The 18,322-nt window shown below is 33.0% G+C and overlaps 1 pseudogene; it reads left to right on the plus strand.

Moving 5' to 3' along the window:
* Nucleotides 1-15,871: 15,871 nt before the first annotated feature.
* LOC120144569 lies at nt 15,872-17,305 on the plus strand (annotated as a pseudogene).
* The last annotated feature ends 1,017 nt before the right edge of the window (nt 17,306-18,322 follow it).

Below are 18,322 nucleotides of genomic sequence, written 5' to 3' on the forward strand. Positions count from 1 at the left end.
CCCAAACATTATTAAAGAGTTATGTATGAGTATAGGGGTTATAAAGAGTCAATAAACATGCTAAAAAACACTGATTTCTGAATTCTACCATGAATATGCTTCATAACTCATGCAAACTACCAAAATACATCTACTGTCCAACATGTAATAGAGTTGAGTTAAAAGTGAGTTACCTAGTTTTCTTAAGCTATTGGAAGCTTATTCAACTAAACCAAGAGTGCGATTTTCCTTCCCCTTGCACTTAGAGCTCTCTCCAACTTCCCTCACTAAACAATAATTAAGCATAACAGTTATTAAAGTTGTTGAGGAAGTTTAAGAAGGATTTTAGAATGTTTCTTGAGGCTTGAATCTCTAAAAAAGAGATGGTTTGCTATGGGATTCTAAACCCCCACTAAAACTCATATTTTGGATGGTATGGCCAAAACTTATGAATGGGGGGTTGATTGGAGGGTGGGGATTAAGATTCTTACGTTACAATTTCCTTGTTGTACCAAGAAATCCACAAAGTTACTACCTTTTTCTAACTTAAACTTGAGGAAGAAGATAAAGAGAATAGATGAAGCTTTTGGGAGAGAAAATGACAAAGGATGGGGAGAAAAAGAGATGGTTCAGGCATGATATCATTATTTCTTTAATGAAAATCAACCTTTTAAACTAATAAGGGTAAAATTTCTCTTTTAGTCCTCATAACTTTGGTTATAATTTAAAAACGTCCTTTTTCATCACATGTTGGGTCAAATCCAAGCCCAACTCAAGGCTAACTTGATCCAAGCCTTCTTACAATGCTAATGGATTTATCTAAATCCACTCGAGTTGACCCGAAACAAATAACCTGGGATTAAGTGTGTTACACCAACATTATCTTTTTCTTAGCTATAGTGTGTCCAATAAAGGCTACAAATGTTTGAATGAGAATGGTCGTATGTTTATTTATTGTCATGTCATATTTGATGAAGTTTATTTTCCTAGTACATGTCGTTTTCGTGAAGTTCAAAATTCTGCTACTAAAAGTGTTGGTAGTCTTCCTCTAGGTATTATTGTTTCGACTGATAAACATATTCCTACTTCTTTCTTTGTTGCCAATAGGGGTTCTTATGTCATAGCTGCTAAAAATATGGGTTCTCTTGAAATTTCACCTGATGGTCACTCTTTAGGCCACTGCTCGAGGTTTATTCCAGCTCATGATAGCATTGTCGTAGATACCGAATTTACTTTTGAGGAATAATACTCTGTTGTTAATACCAAAGTTGTTATTGAGGAATAATCCTCTAACGTTAATCCAGAAGTTGCTGCTATGGAACAATCCTCTGATAATGTGTGTGCTAAAGCTCAATTGTTTGATATTCCTAGAAATTTACATCATATATAAACTCGTCGTAAAAGTGGTATTTAGAAACCTAAAGTTTTTATATAACTAAGGTGGCAACAATGGATATGAAGCCTGTATGATCAAAGAAGCAATGAGAGATCCGTTTTAGAAGCAGGCTGCTCAATATGAGTATAATACATTGATCAAGAACAATATTTGGTCATTGACCACTCTGCCTTCTAATCGTTGAGCTGTAGGGTGTAAGTGGATTTTAAACTTAAGAGGAATGTTGATGGATCGGTAGCTCGTTATAAGGTAATACTTGTCACTAAGGGATACTCTAAACACAAGCAAGTCATGATTTTCATGAAACATTCAGTCATGTTTTAAACCACCCACTATTCATATGATTATGTCTGTGGCTGTTATGAAGTAGTGGGGACTTTAACAAATAGATATCAATAATGTTTTTCTTAATGACGATCTAATTGAGGAGATTTATATGTCACAACCTTCAAGGTATGAGCAAGGAGATAAGAATACAAGAATTTTAACGAGGTTCAGTAATGTACTTACGTCCTCAGTGCCTTGGGTGGCGCTGGAATTCTCATTCAATATCTCATAGTTTTTGGTTACATCTCCTTTATAATAAGTAAACCCTGGTACATATTTACAAAAATAACCTTGTACCGTACCACGAAGGCGTACCCCCCGCACCCACAACCCACAACCCACATAATCGTAACCCCCATTATGAGACTTTCTTTGTAAGGACAGACGATGTTCACTCCGCTCCATCCTCTGTCCTCTTTACCGGTATATTTATGAGTCATGCCTAACAAATCTTGTAACATCCTCCATATCAAGTTAGTGACTAAATTAAAATATTTCAAAATTTGTTGGTTAAAGTAGATAAATTGAAAAGTTTGGGGAATTATATGAAGAATGTTGTGTAGGATTTAAATATTAAAGAAGGAAATATATAAGGGTAAAATGGTAATTTGATGGAAAGATAATTATTAAAGTGGGGATATATATGAATTACACATGGGAATGAAGGAGATTAAGGAAGCTTTCTAGAGTTATCTTCTTCATCTTCTTTCAGCCGTGAACTCTAACTTGTTAAGGTGAGATTTCTTATTAGTTGGTTTTTTAGTTGAAATTAAGCTTGGTTTTTTTATCATTAGATGATACTTAAGCTTAAGGAAATCTTAAGTTATCTTAAAACTATAAGATGAAAAAGATAATATGGATTAAAGATTGGGAGTTTTTAAGTGAAATCTTGAAGAAGTATTGATAAGTTAAATTTAAAGCTAAATTTGACTTGTCAAGGGTTAAATTAAGAGATATGAAGTGATAGAATGGGTTTTAGAACATGTTGAAAATTTAGTTTAATTCTTGAATTCTTTGTGGTGGATAGGATTTTGAGGTTTAAGATGTGATTAATGAGTAGAAATGGGTTTAAGCATGTGTATATGAGTTATGGATATGTAAAGGGTTGAAACATGAGGTATTTGTGAGAAATGGAGTGAATTTTCGTGCTTAAAATGTAAATTCTGGACAAAGGGTGTCGATACCCATTCAACAGGTACCAATACCCTCTCAAATGAAAAATCACAGAATACAATGAGGGTGTCGATACCCTAAGAAGGGTATCGATACCCCCTAAAGGAAAAAATGAATATTGGTTTATTAAGTTCGTTTAAGTTGTTAGTATCGAATTACAAGGTGTAAGTATCTAATAATTGCCTTAAACTATATTATTGTGTAGATATAGAATGTGATCCAAATAAGGCTAAGGTGAGTGTATAATATAGGTATAGTTTAATAGGAATAACACTTGCGATAAGTCTATTTACGAAATAAACTTCCTAGTATAATAGTGTGAATATGCATACATGATAGTCTTGATTAAGTGTGTGTAAGTCATATATGTTTACATATGATTCACTACATATTGTATAACCCATAGGAATGTATTTAAATATTTGTATGATAGAATATGAGATGGATGATTATATGCATATGTGTTTATATGTTACAATGAATGTTATATGAAATAAATATGTAAATAAATTTGTGAAATTATATGACTATGAGATATGAACTACATGATTATATGAGAACAAGAACATGTGAAAAGAAATATATGATAAGGAAATGTTGAACTCTATAAGAGTATTACATAAAGTGTGATAAAGAGCTATAAGTTATGTGTTTATGTGATAAAAATAAATGATAAATATAATAATAATAATAATAATGTCCATGTTATGTGATGTGAGAACCATAGGTATAGTTGGCATGCCAAGAGTTGAGGGTCTACGCGGTCCTTCGGGACATATACAATATACAGTTGTCCTTCAGGACAAATACATAGGTCCTTAGGGAAAAATTTCACAGCCCCTAGTGGGACCTCATACGAGTTGTGGTGACAGCAATAGTGCACAACCTCAATGTACTCGAATACCTTAAGTTCTTAGTAATGTACATGGGCCTATAAAAGATATGAAAAAAGTTTGTATGTTTGAATGTTATCATGTTACTATCACTTGTATTGAATCAAATTTGCATATGAACTAATAAAGAAATAATGATTAATGTATGTTAGGAGTAGAAATATGTTATAGAAGGTATAATATTATGTGGTTAATCAAGAAGGGGGTCAATAATGATTTATGCATATGTATTTATTTCTTGACATGTAATTTGAAATGATTTTATCTTGTGTGATGAAATGAAATGAATTTGGATGACATGATAGAATATAGCATGCATACATAGTTATAGGTTATATAGTGTATTATATAACTTATTATGCATCACTAGTTCTATGACTTTGCGTGTAAGCGTTTTTAGACGTAGGTTCCGAAAAGCAAGAAGATCAAGAATAGGAAATTGTAGAGTAACATATCTCCACTCAGAGATCAGATCAGAAGTAAAGTTACAGTATGTATTTTGTTGGGTCAAAGGCGTTGGCATGTAGAAATATGTAATTTATGAATTCTCTGATCAATTTTTGAAATGTTTTGAACTTAAGTATGTAAATATAGTTTTTGTATTAATAGAAATCATAATTTTCCATAATTCCTATAAATGTATGGGCTTTGAAAAAATAATGTGACACCTCATACTCGTATCCGGGTCGGGTACGGGTTAGGGGTGTTACATTCAATGGTATCAGAGCTACAGTTTAGCCGATTCTAGGTGTAAACCTGAGTCTAAAGTGTCTTTAGATGTGTACATGCCAACATAGTAGTGATAACTTCTGATCTGATGAGAGTAATCAGTATGTTGTTATGCTAATAGAGTTTTGATTATCTCTTATTAGATGTCTGAACAAGATAGCTCCCGAGGTGAAGTGGGAGATGATAGATTAGCTGAGAGTAATAGTTCACATACCCTGGCAAGGAAAGGTGAAGGACAGACACATTCTGGAGTACCTGTACAAAACCAAGATGTCTTTTTCAGGACATTGGACGCAGTATTAGCACGTTTCCAACCTTCTGCCTCTTCAACTCATAAGATGAAGTTGCTAAGGAATTAAAGGGATTAGGAGCTCTTGAATTCAAAGGTGAAGCCGAGGAAGGTCCAATTATTGCGGACCTTTGGCTCAACGATGTGAAGATACTGTTAGAGGGACTTTATTGTTCTGATATGGAAAAGTTAGATGGAGTAGTCTCCTTGCTGCGTGGACAAGCGAGAATTTGGTGGAAAAATGTCACTATGAGGATGTCAAGTGATCAGATAACCTGGTATTTGTTTTTAGAAGAATTTAAGCACAAGTATATAGGAGATCAGTTCATCACGCAAATGAAGCAAGAATTCTTGAATTTGAAGTAGTTGAATCGCACTGTGTATAAATACGAGTGCGAGTTTAACAAGTTATGTTGTTTTTCTGCTGAATTGATTCCAACCGAGAAATATGTGTGTGACTGGTTTGTAAAGGGCTTGCGTCCGAGATTAAAAGAGATGTTAATCGTGTTAAATTTGTCCTTATTTCAAGATGTAGTAAATCGTGCGAAAGCTCTTGAAAGAGCTCAGAATGAACGATTTGGGGAGCAGAGAACTCAATCTTCTAAAAGAATTGGGACTTCATCGAGTACTGTACCACCTAAGAAAGGTAGAGATTCGGGTTTCCGATCTCAAGTACCGTTAGAATCGATGACATCCTCCGTTAAAGAATCGAATCAAATGAGAGTTGGACAGATTCAATCGGGAAGGTCTGGTGATAAGCGAGCACAACATAGTCAAATTATACAATGTCAAATATGTGGAAGAAGCCATAGTGGATTGTGTAGAGTGGTCACTGGAGCCTGTTTCCGATGTGGAGAAACAGGGCATTACATGAAGGATTGTCTGTTGAGGGTCGGAGAGCATGTACAGTCAGAGCGATCTGCTTTGATGTCTCAGAGAGGACGCGGTAGAGAAAGAAATCAGACAGAATCTTCTACTCAATAGGAAATATGCTCCACGGCTAGAGTATATAATCTCAAGATTAAGGAAGACTGTGATAATCCAGAGATGATAGCAGGTATCTTTCTATTGTATGGTAAATATGTTATGATACTAGTTGATATGGGCTTGTATATTCATATACGAGTAGTAAATTGGTGAGAGAATTGAGAATTTAGTTAGAAGTTATTTGTAGTAATATTGTAGATACAAATCCGTTAGGACACAATGTTCGAGTAAATAAGATATGTTGAGGGTGTTCTGTTTGGATTCAGGGAATTGAATTCCCTATTTATCTGATGGGCTTACTCTTCGAGGAATTTGAAATAATATTGGAAATAGACTAGTTATATAGCTAGTATGCAAATGTTGATTGTAGAATGGAAAGGGTAAAGTTAATTAGCTCAGATAGACTGGAAATTATAGGGTTTAAGGATTTGTATGTTTGAAAAAAGTTAAAGATTTACAGAAAAGTTTAAGATAATGGAAGGGATAAGTATGTTGTGATTGGAATAAAGATTTTACAAAGGAAAAAGGTTGTGCAAATACTATTAACTATTGAAATTAAGAAATTACAATAAGGGTGTTGCTTAAGGATAATTATAAGTAACGTGAAAAGAGCATGGGAGCATACGGAAAAAGATATGATCTATGAGACAAGGAGATAATGATTTATAAAAGATTAAATAGATAAGGGAATTAAATGAAAAAGGGTCTAAAGTGTAAACTATAAGTTTGATATGAAAGTAACGAAATGATATATAGTTTTATGGAAAAATGGTTTGATTTTGAAAATATGTCTTCACCAATTATGATGAAGAGTAAAGGTTATAGTCAGGAAGATAAGGATTTAGTTATACGTATTAAGGAAGTTAAAATATAATTGAAGGAATATTTACACTCGGTTCAGGTAGTGAAAGACACGTTGGTTATATTTAAGTGATATGGATGTATAAAAGAAAAAGGTAATGGAAGTCAAGTTATGATAATCAGAGAGATCAAATAAAGAGGTAATATGTAAATATGAAAAGGAGATATGTAGACATTAGCTTAATCTATTAGTGCAGTGAAAATTCGAGGACGAATTTTTTTAAAGGATGGGAGATTTGTAACATCCTCCATATCAAGTTAGTGACCAAATTGAAATATTTCAGAATTTGTTAGTCAAAGTAGATAAATTGAAAAGTTTGGGGAATTGTATGAAGAATGTTGTGTAGGATTTAAATAATAAAGAAGGAAATATAGAAGGGCAAAATGGTAATTTGATAGAAAGATAATTATTAAAGTGGGGGATATATATGGGTTACACGTGGGAATAAAGGAGATTAAGGAAGCTTTCTAGAGTTATCTTCTTCATGTTCTTTTAGCCGTGAACTCTAACTTGTTAAGGTGAGATTTCTTATTAGTTAGTTTTTTAGTTAAAATTAAGCTTGGTTTTTTATCATTAGACGATACTTAAGCTTAAGGAAAACTTAAGTTATCTTAAAACTATAAGATGAAAAAGATAATATGGATTAAAGATTGGAAGTTTTAAGTGAAATCTTGAAGAAGAGTTGATAAGTTAAATTTAAAGATAAATTTGACTTGTCAAGGGTTAAATTAAGAGATATGAAGTGATAGAATGAGTTTTAGAAATTGTTGAAAATTTAGTTTAATTCTTGAATTCTATGTGGTGGATAAGATTTTGAGGTTTAAGATGTGATTAATGAGTATAAATGGGTTTAAGCATATGTATATGAGTTATGGATATGTAAAGGGTTGAAACATGAGGTATTTGTGAGAAATAGAGTAACTTTTCGTGCTTAAAATATAAATTCTGGGCAAAGGGTATCGGTACCCATTCAACAGGTACCGATACCCTCTCAAATGAAAAATCACATAATGCAATGAGGGTATCGATACCCTAAGAAGGGTATTGATACCCCCTAAAGGAAAAAAATGAATATTAGTTTATTAAGTTCGTTTAAGTTGTTAGTATCGAATTACAAGGTGTAAGTATCTAATAATTGCCTTAAAATGTATTAATGTGTAGATATAGAACGTGATCCCGTTCCAGAACAATCTAAGAATTAGGATCAAATCAAAGCAAGCAAGGCTAAGGTGAGTGCATAATATAGGTATAGTTTAATAGGAATAAGACTTGCGATAAGTCTATTTACAAAATAAACTTCCTAGTATAATAGTGTGAATATGCATACATGATAGTCTTGATTAAGTGTGTGTAAGTCATATATGTTTACATATGATTCACTACATGTTGTATAACCTATAAGAATGTATTTAAATACTTGTGTGATAGAATATGAGATGGATGATTAAATGCATGTGTTTATATGTTATAGTGAATGTTATATGAAATAGATATGTAAATAAATTTGTGAAATTATATGACTTTGAGATATGAACTACATGATTATATGAGAACAAGAACATGTGAAAAGAAATATATGATAAGGAAATGTTGAACTCTATAAGAGTATTACATGAAGTGTGATAAAGAGCTATAAGTTATGTGTTTATGTAATAGAAATAAATGATAAATATAATAATAATGCCCATGTTATGTGACGTGAGAACCCTATGTATAGTTGGAATGCCAAGAGTTGATGGTCTACGCAGTCCTTCGAGACATATATAGTATACAGATGTCCTTCGGGACAAATACATAGGTCATTCGGGAAAAATTTCACAGCCCCTAGTGGGACCCCATACGAGCTGTGGTGATAGCAATAGTGCACAACCTCAATGTACTCGAATACCTTAAGTTCTCAGTAATGTACATGGGACTATAAAATATATGAAAAAAAGTTTGTATGTTTGTATGTTATCATGTTACTATTACTTGTATTGAATCACGTTTACATATGAACTAATAAAGAAATAATGATTAATGTATGTTAGGAATAAAAATATATTATAGAAGGTATAAGATTATGTGGTTAATCGAGAATGGGGTTAATAATGATTTATGCATATGTATTTATTTATTGACATGTAATTTGAAATGATTTTATCTTGTGTGATGAAATGAAATGAGTTTGGATGACATGATAGAATATAGAATGTGTACATAGTTATAGGTTATATAGTGTATTATATAACTTATTATGCCTCACTAAGTCTATGACTTAGCGTGTAAGCGTTTTTACACATAGGTTCCAAAGAGAAAAAAGATCAAGAATAGGAAATTGTAGAGCAGCATATCTCCACTCAGAGATCAGATCAGAAGTAAAGTTACAGTATGTATTTTGTTGGGTCAAAGGCGTTGGCAAGTAGAAATGTGTAATTTATGAATGCTCTGATCAATTTTTGAAATGTTTTGAACTTAAGTATGTAAATATAGTTTTTGTGTTAATAGAAATCATAATTTTCCATAATTTCTATAAATGTATGGGCTTTGAAAAAACAATGTGACACCTCAGACTCGTATCCGGGTCGGGTATGGGTTAGGGGTATTACATTTAATGGTATCAGAGCTATGGTTTAGCCGATTCTAGGTGTAAACCTGAGTCTAAAGTGTCTTTAGATGTGTACATGCCAACATAGTAGTGATAACTTCTGATCTGATAAGAGTAATCAATATGTTGTTATGCTAATAGAGTTTTGATTATCTCTTATTAGATGTCTGAACAAGATAGCTCCCGAGGTGAAGCGGGAGATGATAGATTAGTTGAGGAAGCATTCAATGTGGGTTGGGTTACCTTACTTCTTTAGCAACTTGAAACACTCAACAAGTCCAAGCAATGCATGGACTTGTCTTCCGTAACTGGCTTAGTGAACATATCGGTAGCATTCTTATCAGTATGTACTTTCTAAAACAAAATCTCTCTATATGCAATAAACTCTCTGATCTTGTGAAACCTTACATCAATATGCTTAGTTCTAGCTCGATATACCTGATTCTTGGTAGGTTAATAGTATTTTGATTGTCACAAAGGAACTGAACTCCACCTTGCTGAACACCCAACTCCTTCACTAAACTAGTAAGCCATAAAGCTTCTTTTGCAGCTTCAGCCGCTGCCATGTATTCAGCTTCAGTTTTAGATAATGCCACAACATATTGAACAGTAGACTTCCAACAAAAAGGACCTCCACCAAGAGTAAAGACATACCCTGTCATAGATATTCTATTATCTAAATCACCCGCATAGTCTGAATCCACATATCATACAACCAAAGGATTATCCCGCTGACTACAAAAACAATTCCATGTCCCACAGTACCCTTTAAGTACCTAAAGATCCACTTAACTGCTTCACAATGTTTCTTACCAGGTTTAGACATGTACTTACAAACTTGTCTAACATCATGAGCTAAATTAGGACGAGTACATACCATTATATGAATCAAGCAGCCAACAACATTAGAATATGGAACCTTTGCCATATCTTCAGCTTCGTTATCTGTCTTAGAGTATTGTTCTGATGAGAGCTTAAAGTGATTCGCTAATGGAGTGCTCACTAGTTTTGCGCTGCTCATCGCAAACCTTTCTAGCATTTTCTCAACATAACCCCGTTAAGATAGCCACAGTTTCCTTGAGTCTCTGTCCCTGCAAATTTTCATTCCAAGAATTTTCTTTGTAGCACCTAAATCTTTCATATCAAGTTCCTGACTCAATAAAGTTTTCAAACTGATAACATCATCCATGTTCTTCGCAGTAATTAACATATCATCAACATACAATAACAGAAAAATAAAACAACCATCATCAAGGCTCTTAACATAGACACAATAATCATACTCACATCGCTTGTAGTCAATCTTGATCATATAAGAGTAAACCATTTGTACCATTGTCTCGGAGACTGTTTCAACCCGTACAAAGATTTCTTCAATTTGCAAACTAAATGCTTGTTTCCGGGTTGAGTGAAACCTTCAAGCTGCTGCATGTAGATCTGCTCCTCTAAATCACCATGAAAAAAAGTAGTTTTCACATCCATCTACTCTAAATGCAAATCTCAACTAGCTACCAATGCAAGTACTGCTCGGATTGAAGTGTTCCTGACCACAGGAGAAAAACTTTCATCATAATCAACTCCTTTCTACGGTGAAAAACCCTTTGCTATCAAACGAGCCTTGAACTTCTCCCCCTCATTCTCTATTACTGTTGGTTTCTTCTTATACACCCATTTGCAACCAATAGGCTTCTTACCCTCAGGAAGGCGAACTAACTCCCATATGCGATTGTGATTCAAAGACTCCATCTCCTCAACCATGGCAGCCATCCACTTTTCGTTTTCCTGACTAGTAACAGCATCATGAAAAGTAACTGGATCATCACTGCTAACAATAAGTGCAAAAGAGACCATGTATTCAAAATTCAATCTTTTTGGAGGCTTTATATTTGTATGTCTCACCCTGTCTTTGGCGAGACTATAATCCTACAAATCAACTTCGGACAGTCTCGCTTCATATGTCCCGCCTCCTTGCACTTGTAACAGTGAATTGTCTTCTTATCCATAGATTTAGATCTGAAATTTCACTTCCCATACCCTGCCTTCTCTGGCTTCCGTCCACGGTCTCAATTACCCTTGACATATAAGCTATTAGCTTGAAAGTTTTCCCCTGCATTTTGCTTCCGCTGGTTGTGAGCCAACAAGGCTGCAGTAATCTCCTCAACTTTGATAGTATATTTTCCATATATAAGAGTAGTCACCATGTATTCGTAAGAGGGTAAAAGGGAGGCAACGAACACAATAAAATCATCGTTTTGTCTTTATCCTCAATTTTCACATCAAGCCGAGTCAAATCAGAAACGATTTGATTGAAGACAATCACGTGTTGCACCAAATCATGATCATCCTGCATCTTCAGCCCATACAGTAGCTGCTTTAGATACAATTTAGTAAGGATTTGGACATAAACTGACTTTCCAACTTCTTCCAAATTTCATCTAGAGATGACAAGTGCATGACGTGACACATGACCTCGTCCGCCAAACATAATCGTATGGTTCCTGCTGCTCGCTACTGTAATTATTCCCAATCTTCCTCCTCCATCGACGCCGGCTTTGTAGGTCGCAAAGTCTTCAGGATCCCTTGCTACGCCAACAGATCTTTCACCCTTGTTTGTCATAATTCGAAGTTACCCTGACCATCGAATTTCGCAACTTCGAATTTGGCTCCTGACATCTGATACCAATTGTTGAATAATCGGGTAAAGAAAACTGATAGAACAATGTGCTTACGTCCTCGGTGCCTTGGGCCGCGCTAGAATTCTCATTCAATATTTCATAGGTTTTGGTTACATCTCCTCTATAATAAGTAAACCCTGGCACATATTTACAAAAATAACCCTGTACCGTACTGCGAGGGCGTACACCCGCACCTCCAACCCACATAATCGTAACCCCCACTACGAGACTTTATTTGTAAGGACAGATGATATTCGCTCCGCTCTATTCTCTGTCCTCTTTACTGGTATATTTATGAGTCATACCTAACAATAACTAATCTTGATTTTATTTTTTCGCTTAAAGATCTCGGAAAGCTCAATATTTTCTTGGGATTCCAAGTTTTTTATACTCATGGTCTTTTCTTAGTCAAAGAAAATATATTGAGGAGTTTTTTTTGCTAAATGTGATCTTAAGAAGGCTAACGGGTTGCCCATTCCCATGGTTAGTAATTGTAGGTTGTCTACTCGAAATGGAAGCCTTTGTTAAACCCTACAGAATATAGAAGCATTGTTGGGGGTTTACAATATGCGACCATTACTAGGCCGAATATTTCATTTGCACTTAATCGGGTTTGTCAATGTTTACAGGACCCTTGGATGAACACTATGTTGCTATCAAACGTATTATTTGTTATTTACAAGGAACACTTGAGTATGGGTTAAAGTTTTTTAAGTCAGCTCGTTTGTGTATTGTTGGTTTTGCTAATTTTGATTGGGGGCCCGATGTTGATGATTGTCATTTAACCACTAGTTTTTGTATATATTTTGGTGGTAATCATGTGTCCAGGTTTACTGCGGAAGCTGAGCATCGCACCGTTGCTTGCACAACAACTGAGGTAATCTTGTTGGAATCCTTACTTCGTAAACTTTTATTGTTCCTGATGGAAAATCTATGTTATGGTGTGATAATTCGAGTGTTGTTACCGTTTCTGCAAATCCTGTTTTACACTCTAAGTTTAAACCTGTTGAGATGGATTTGTGTTTTGTTCAGGAAAAAGTTGCATCGGATCAACAGCAAGTTGGTGAAGTTCCTTTGTGTGAATAATTTACCGATGTCATGACAAAACCTATATCAGGATTGTTTTTGTTTTCTCGTTGCAAGGATAAGTTAGGTGTTCAACGTATGATTACTACTAAAAAGTAATAGGTGTGGTTTGCTTTTGCTTGTGGTATGTTTTTGTTTATTTCTTTCGCTTGTTATGTTTTCTGCTTGTGTTTTTCTTTCTTGCAAGTTTGGGAGACCTAGGTAGTAGGGAGAACGTTATGAATGCATGAGTCTTGTTATGAGTTGATATGAGTAGTTAGGCCGATTCACGTCATCTGTCATAAGTTGTTAGAGTTGTTAGGGGTTTATGTTAGACAATTTTGACCCCATAACTAGCCTCTCTTATTTGTATATAACTCTCAGGTCTCTCTTGAGATATTACTGGGTTTTTGATTCAATAAAATTCAGAGAGTGCTCTCTTTATCCCTTTGTTGGAATCGTAACACAAATGTCACAACACGTGTAACTATCTAATTAAAAGGTTAAATGTATTTTAATTCATTTTAATAACATTAGATTTATTCTTCATCAATCAGAATGTGACGTGTCACCGTATAGTGGAAAGAAAATTAAGAGTGTTGTAATGGCTCAAACTTGATTTGTTTGGTAATAGAACAGAAGATCAACCATTGAGCCAAGTTGATTATTTTATTTAAAAAAGACAGCATATAGTATATATGATGTATCTTATTATAAATTTAAAATTATATATTAAATTAAATTCACATATTTACATTAAAATATATTTTATTTTTAAAAAAAAATCAATATATATATATATATATATATTATTTATTTTTATCTTAACTTGTTAAATATATTTTATTCTTATCTTAACTTAAAAATATATTTTATTCTTATTTTAACTTAAAAATATATTTTATTCTTATCTTAACTTAAATTTATATTTTTTTTCTTATAATATATTAAAATTAAGATAAAAATAAAATAATTTTTTATTTAAGATAAAAATAATTTTTTTTAAATAAAAGTTATATATTTTTAAATAAAATAAAATAAAATATATATTTTAAATAAAATAAGAGTAATATATATATATTTTTAAGTTAAAATATAAATAAACTATATTTTTAATTAAAGATAAAGATAAATTATATATTTTTAAATTAAAATAAGAATAAAATATATTTAATAAGTTAAAAAGAAAAATATTTCAAAAAATTAAGATGTATAAAACATTATAAATTTAAGTATTTATAAGTTATGATACAAATATATATTACATGTTAATATTATACCAAATGGTAGTTTTAGCTCAATGGTTTCCTGCTTCCTACGTTATTTAAGTATGAGGTTTGATTTCCCTTTACCCTATTTATGTTTGATATATTTTATTTTCACTTTCCCTCTTTTTGGTAAAAAAATAAATTTATTAAATTAAAATATATTTAATCCTTTAATGAAATAGTGCATGTGTCATGATATCTGTTATCATTTATTTCGAGAGTTAAATTTATTTTAATTTATTAAATATATGACTAAATTAATAAAATATGTAAGTGATATAGACTAAATATATAATAATATATTTAACTGTTACATCACTTTATACATTAAATGTTAATGGCTGATAATTTGATTGAATGCATTTAAATAACTCGGTGACCTAATTTCAAAAATTTCAAAAATGATAGTCAATATGAAAATAGGTAATAGTTAGGTGGTCATACATATAGTTTGCCCATAAAAGAAAGTTCCCTACGACTGCATGTGGGTTTGAAGCACTAAGGCCATCTCCAGCCCTCATATCTACTCTACAACATCTCTATCTCTATTCTAAAGATGAAATAGTAATTCATCTTCAGCACTATCTCTACATTACCACCAACTCTACTTTATTCACAATATTTAACTATTAGTATGTTTATTTATCTAATTTCAATGTATTTTTTTCTATCTTGCAATTTAATCTACTTGAATTTATTATATTATGTTTAATTTGTATTTTATTGTGTAGAAATTACAATAAAAAAACATAAAAGATAGAATAAGAGAAAATAACGTAACAAAAAAAAGGAAAAGAAAAAGAAAATAACAAAAGAAACTAAAAAAAAGTAACAAAAAACCAAAAATCATAAAAATAACAATATATATATATATTATGTAGCGTAATTTCAGTGCTGCGTCAGATACATAGTATCACTGTAGTATCTTCACATTCCAGACTCTACTCTAGAGATGGGTTGGAGTTGAAATTCATCTCCAAATTGAAGATTTTATCTATTCTAGCGGTTTCCGAATTGTAAAGTGGTGACTTAAATGAGATAACTCGATAGTTTGAGTATTGTCACGGAAATAATACCCCAGTACATGATTTCAAAAGTAGGAGCATGTGAGATTCTGGCTGGAACCATTTTATCGCTTTATTATTATTATTAGAAAAACAGTGCAATATTTGATTGTTAGGACTGTAGATGTAGACTATTAGGCATGTAATGCAGTTTTGGCACTATAGCTTCTGGTGGAGACATTTAGATTCAGGACAAGGAAAGAGACAAACAAAATGTTATGAACATTAAGAAACATAACAGTTTAAGAATCTCTTTTTCTTCATTTAATTACAACTTTCTCAGGGGGGAACGTGACCTTTCAGATGACAAAAGAATGTCTTGTAAATATTATTTTTCTAAATAATGTCTTTTAAATGTTATTTTTTATAAACAAATATTAAATCTTATAATATTACCTCGAACAAAACTAAATAAAAAGAAGAGTTCAAATAAGAAAAGACACAAACCTTATCTGATCTGATCACTTGCTAATTTTAGTATCTTAAAAGAGAGAAAAGAACAGATGTCGATACAAAATAGCATAAGAAAGTAACAGCAAAGTAAAAGTAGTGAATTTCCAAGGACTCCCCACCTTTTGAGAAAGAAGAAAAACTAGCTATTAAACTCACCCCTCCTACTCCTATCTCTTCCCCTTCCTTTCTGGCTTCTTTTTATCATGTCGATTCACTTCCTCTTCTAATCGACAGTAGCTGTGCACACGTTGCTCTCACTTCCCTTCCCTCTTCCTAGCTGAATCTGATCATTTGCCTACACTCAAAGCCACAGATTCTGATATATGTTTCAGACAAGAAGTTATTTGTTCAATCTCACAGCCAAGTATTAAAAAAAGGGGTCTAATTCGTGTGTTCATTTCGTTTTTATGGTCTCAGATTGCTTTTTTCCGTTTCAGTTTGCTTGCAAATTTGACCCTTTTATAGCGTATCTTGCCGTTAATTATCTCGACCGGTTCTTATCAAGCCAAGCAATACCGCAGCAACATAAGACTTGGGTTTCACGACTTGTTGCAATCTCTTGTGTCTCTTTAGCTGCCAAGGTGAACGGACCCAGTTCTCTCTCACCGACGTTCAGGTAAAATTCGTACACTTGGGATACATTTTTAACGTTGCCAAGACGAATTTTATATATGTTGTGCTTGTGGGAATTTCGTATAGGCCGATGGGGGTTTGATGTTTGATGCACTAACGGTAGAGAGAATGGAATATGCGATCTTGGGAGCATTAAAATGGCGAATGCGTTCGATTACTCCTTTCTCTTTCGTATCCTTTTTCATTTCGTTTTTCAACCTCAAAGATCATTCGTTGACGCGCAAGCTCTCAATGCACGAGCTGTGGAACTCATCTTCAAAGATCAATCGTATATAAAGATTTTAGAGTTCAAGCCATCGATAATTGCAGCGTCGGCGCTTCTGTTTGCATCTAATGAGCTATTTCCCTCGCAGTTTCCCTGCTATCACAAGGCAATTTCCAGCTGTTCATACGTACATAAGGTAAGCATTGCAGTACAATGTGGTTTGTTTATTAATGCTTTGCTATTTGTGGTAATGAATTCGCGTGCAGGAAAACCTGTTAGAATGCTACAATTGGATGGAAGCGGTAGGGAAGGAGAGTTGCAGCTTCAACACGACAGTCAATGTGCTCGACCAGCAATTTTCATGCTCAGAAAGTGAAGAAGGACGAGGGAAAATCAGTGATTATTCCGACAATCAAACGGCCCATGTCTCTCAGGTCCAACACTGTTGATGATGAGAGCGACCCTGGCTGGTTTTATTTCAGATAACAAAAAATGGAAAATGAGAAATGTTGGGTGCTACTGCCAGAGACCAATAAGAGAAGTTGATGTATGTTTCATGGATTGGGGAGTTGAGGGATTTTGTTTCCCTTTGCCTTTTGTTTTCTTCAAGGTATCGCACATACGAATCACTTCATCGCTTTGAATTGTAGGGTTGGAGTTTTGTTGATCTGTTGTGTTACCTTGCATGTCTCCTAGTTTTCAGAGAGGAATAATAGTAAAGTGCATATGATAAAAAAATTAAAAATTAAAAATTATTTTAATTTTTATCTTTTTAAAATATTTAAATTTTAATATTTTATTTTGAAATAAAATGGTTTTTAGTTAAATAAAAATTGTTAGTTAATTAATATTTAATATTCTATTTGTTGATGTGACAAGATTTATGTATTAAAGTGTTGATGTGGCAATATATATACACAATTGATGTTGTAATACAATAATTTTATTAAAAAATTACAGTAACACCCTTTGTCGAATATGTACTAAATTAACACCTATTCTGACAAAGGAGGGCAGAGGCGCGATTCAAGAAGCGCATCTTAAATAGGTGGACAGAAGGTGTGTCTCTTGACACGAGCTTTACACGGGAAATGCTGACACGACAAACGCGTGGTAGATGCATTTCAAGAGAGAGCCTTCCAAATAAAAACCATCTGATTTTAGGGTTTGAGGGAGCGGTTTAAGTTATTTTTTTAGGTTAAGTGGTTTAAGTGAAGTGATTTAAGGTTATGGTTAAATTAAAAAAAATATTAAACTCGAAATTGATAAACAAATCATAAACCTTAAATTATAAACTTGTACTCGTGGATGTTAAAAATATTTATAAAATCATTAATAATATTTATATAATAATATATTAAATTAAGGTACATAAAAAAGAAGAGAACAAAAGAAAGTACAATAAAATAAAATCTCATAAAGTGAAATATTAGAAAAATACAATTATAAACACACTTCAATCGTTTGATGGGATGAAACACTATGACATGACATAGATTCTCTGAAAAAAGGAGAAAGCTCTTCTTGTGGAATGAACTTTGGTAACACCCCAATTTAGGGGCTAAATTTTAGGAATTATAAAATATTAGATTTAATTGGTATTTTGAAAGAAACGGTGGATTAAATTGTAAAATCGTAAAGTTGGTAAACCAGTTTAAGAAGTACAGGAAGTTCGGTGACTAAACTCATGGTTTACCCATTTTTTATGGGATGAATTATAACCCCATATCCCGTATG

This window comes from Hibiscus syriacus, unplaced genomic scaffold, assembly GCF_006381635.1.
Source record: "Hibiscus syriacus cultivar Baekdansim isolate YM2019G1 unplaced genomic scaffold, ASM638163v2 tig00110890_pilon, whole genome shotgun sequence".
NCBI classification, from domain to species: domain Eukaryota; kingdom Viridiplantae; phylum Streptophyta; class Magnoliopsida; order Malvales; family Malvaceae; genus Hibiscus; species Hibiscus syriacus.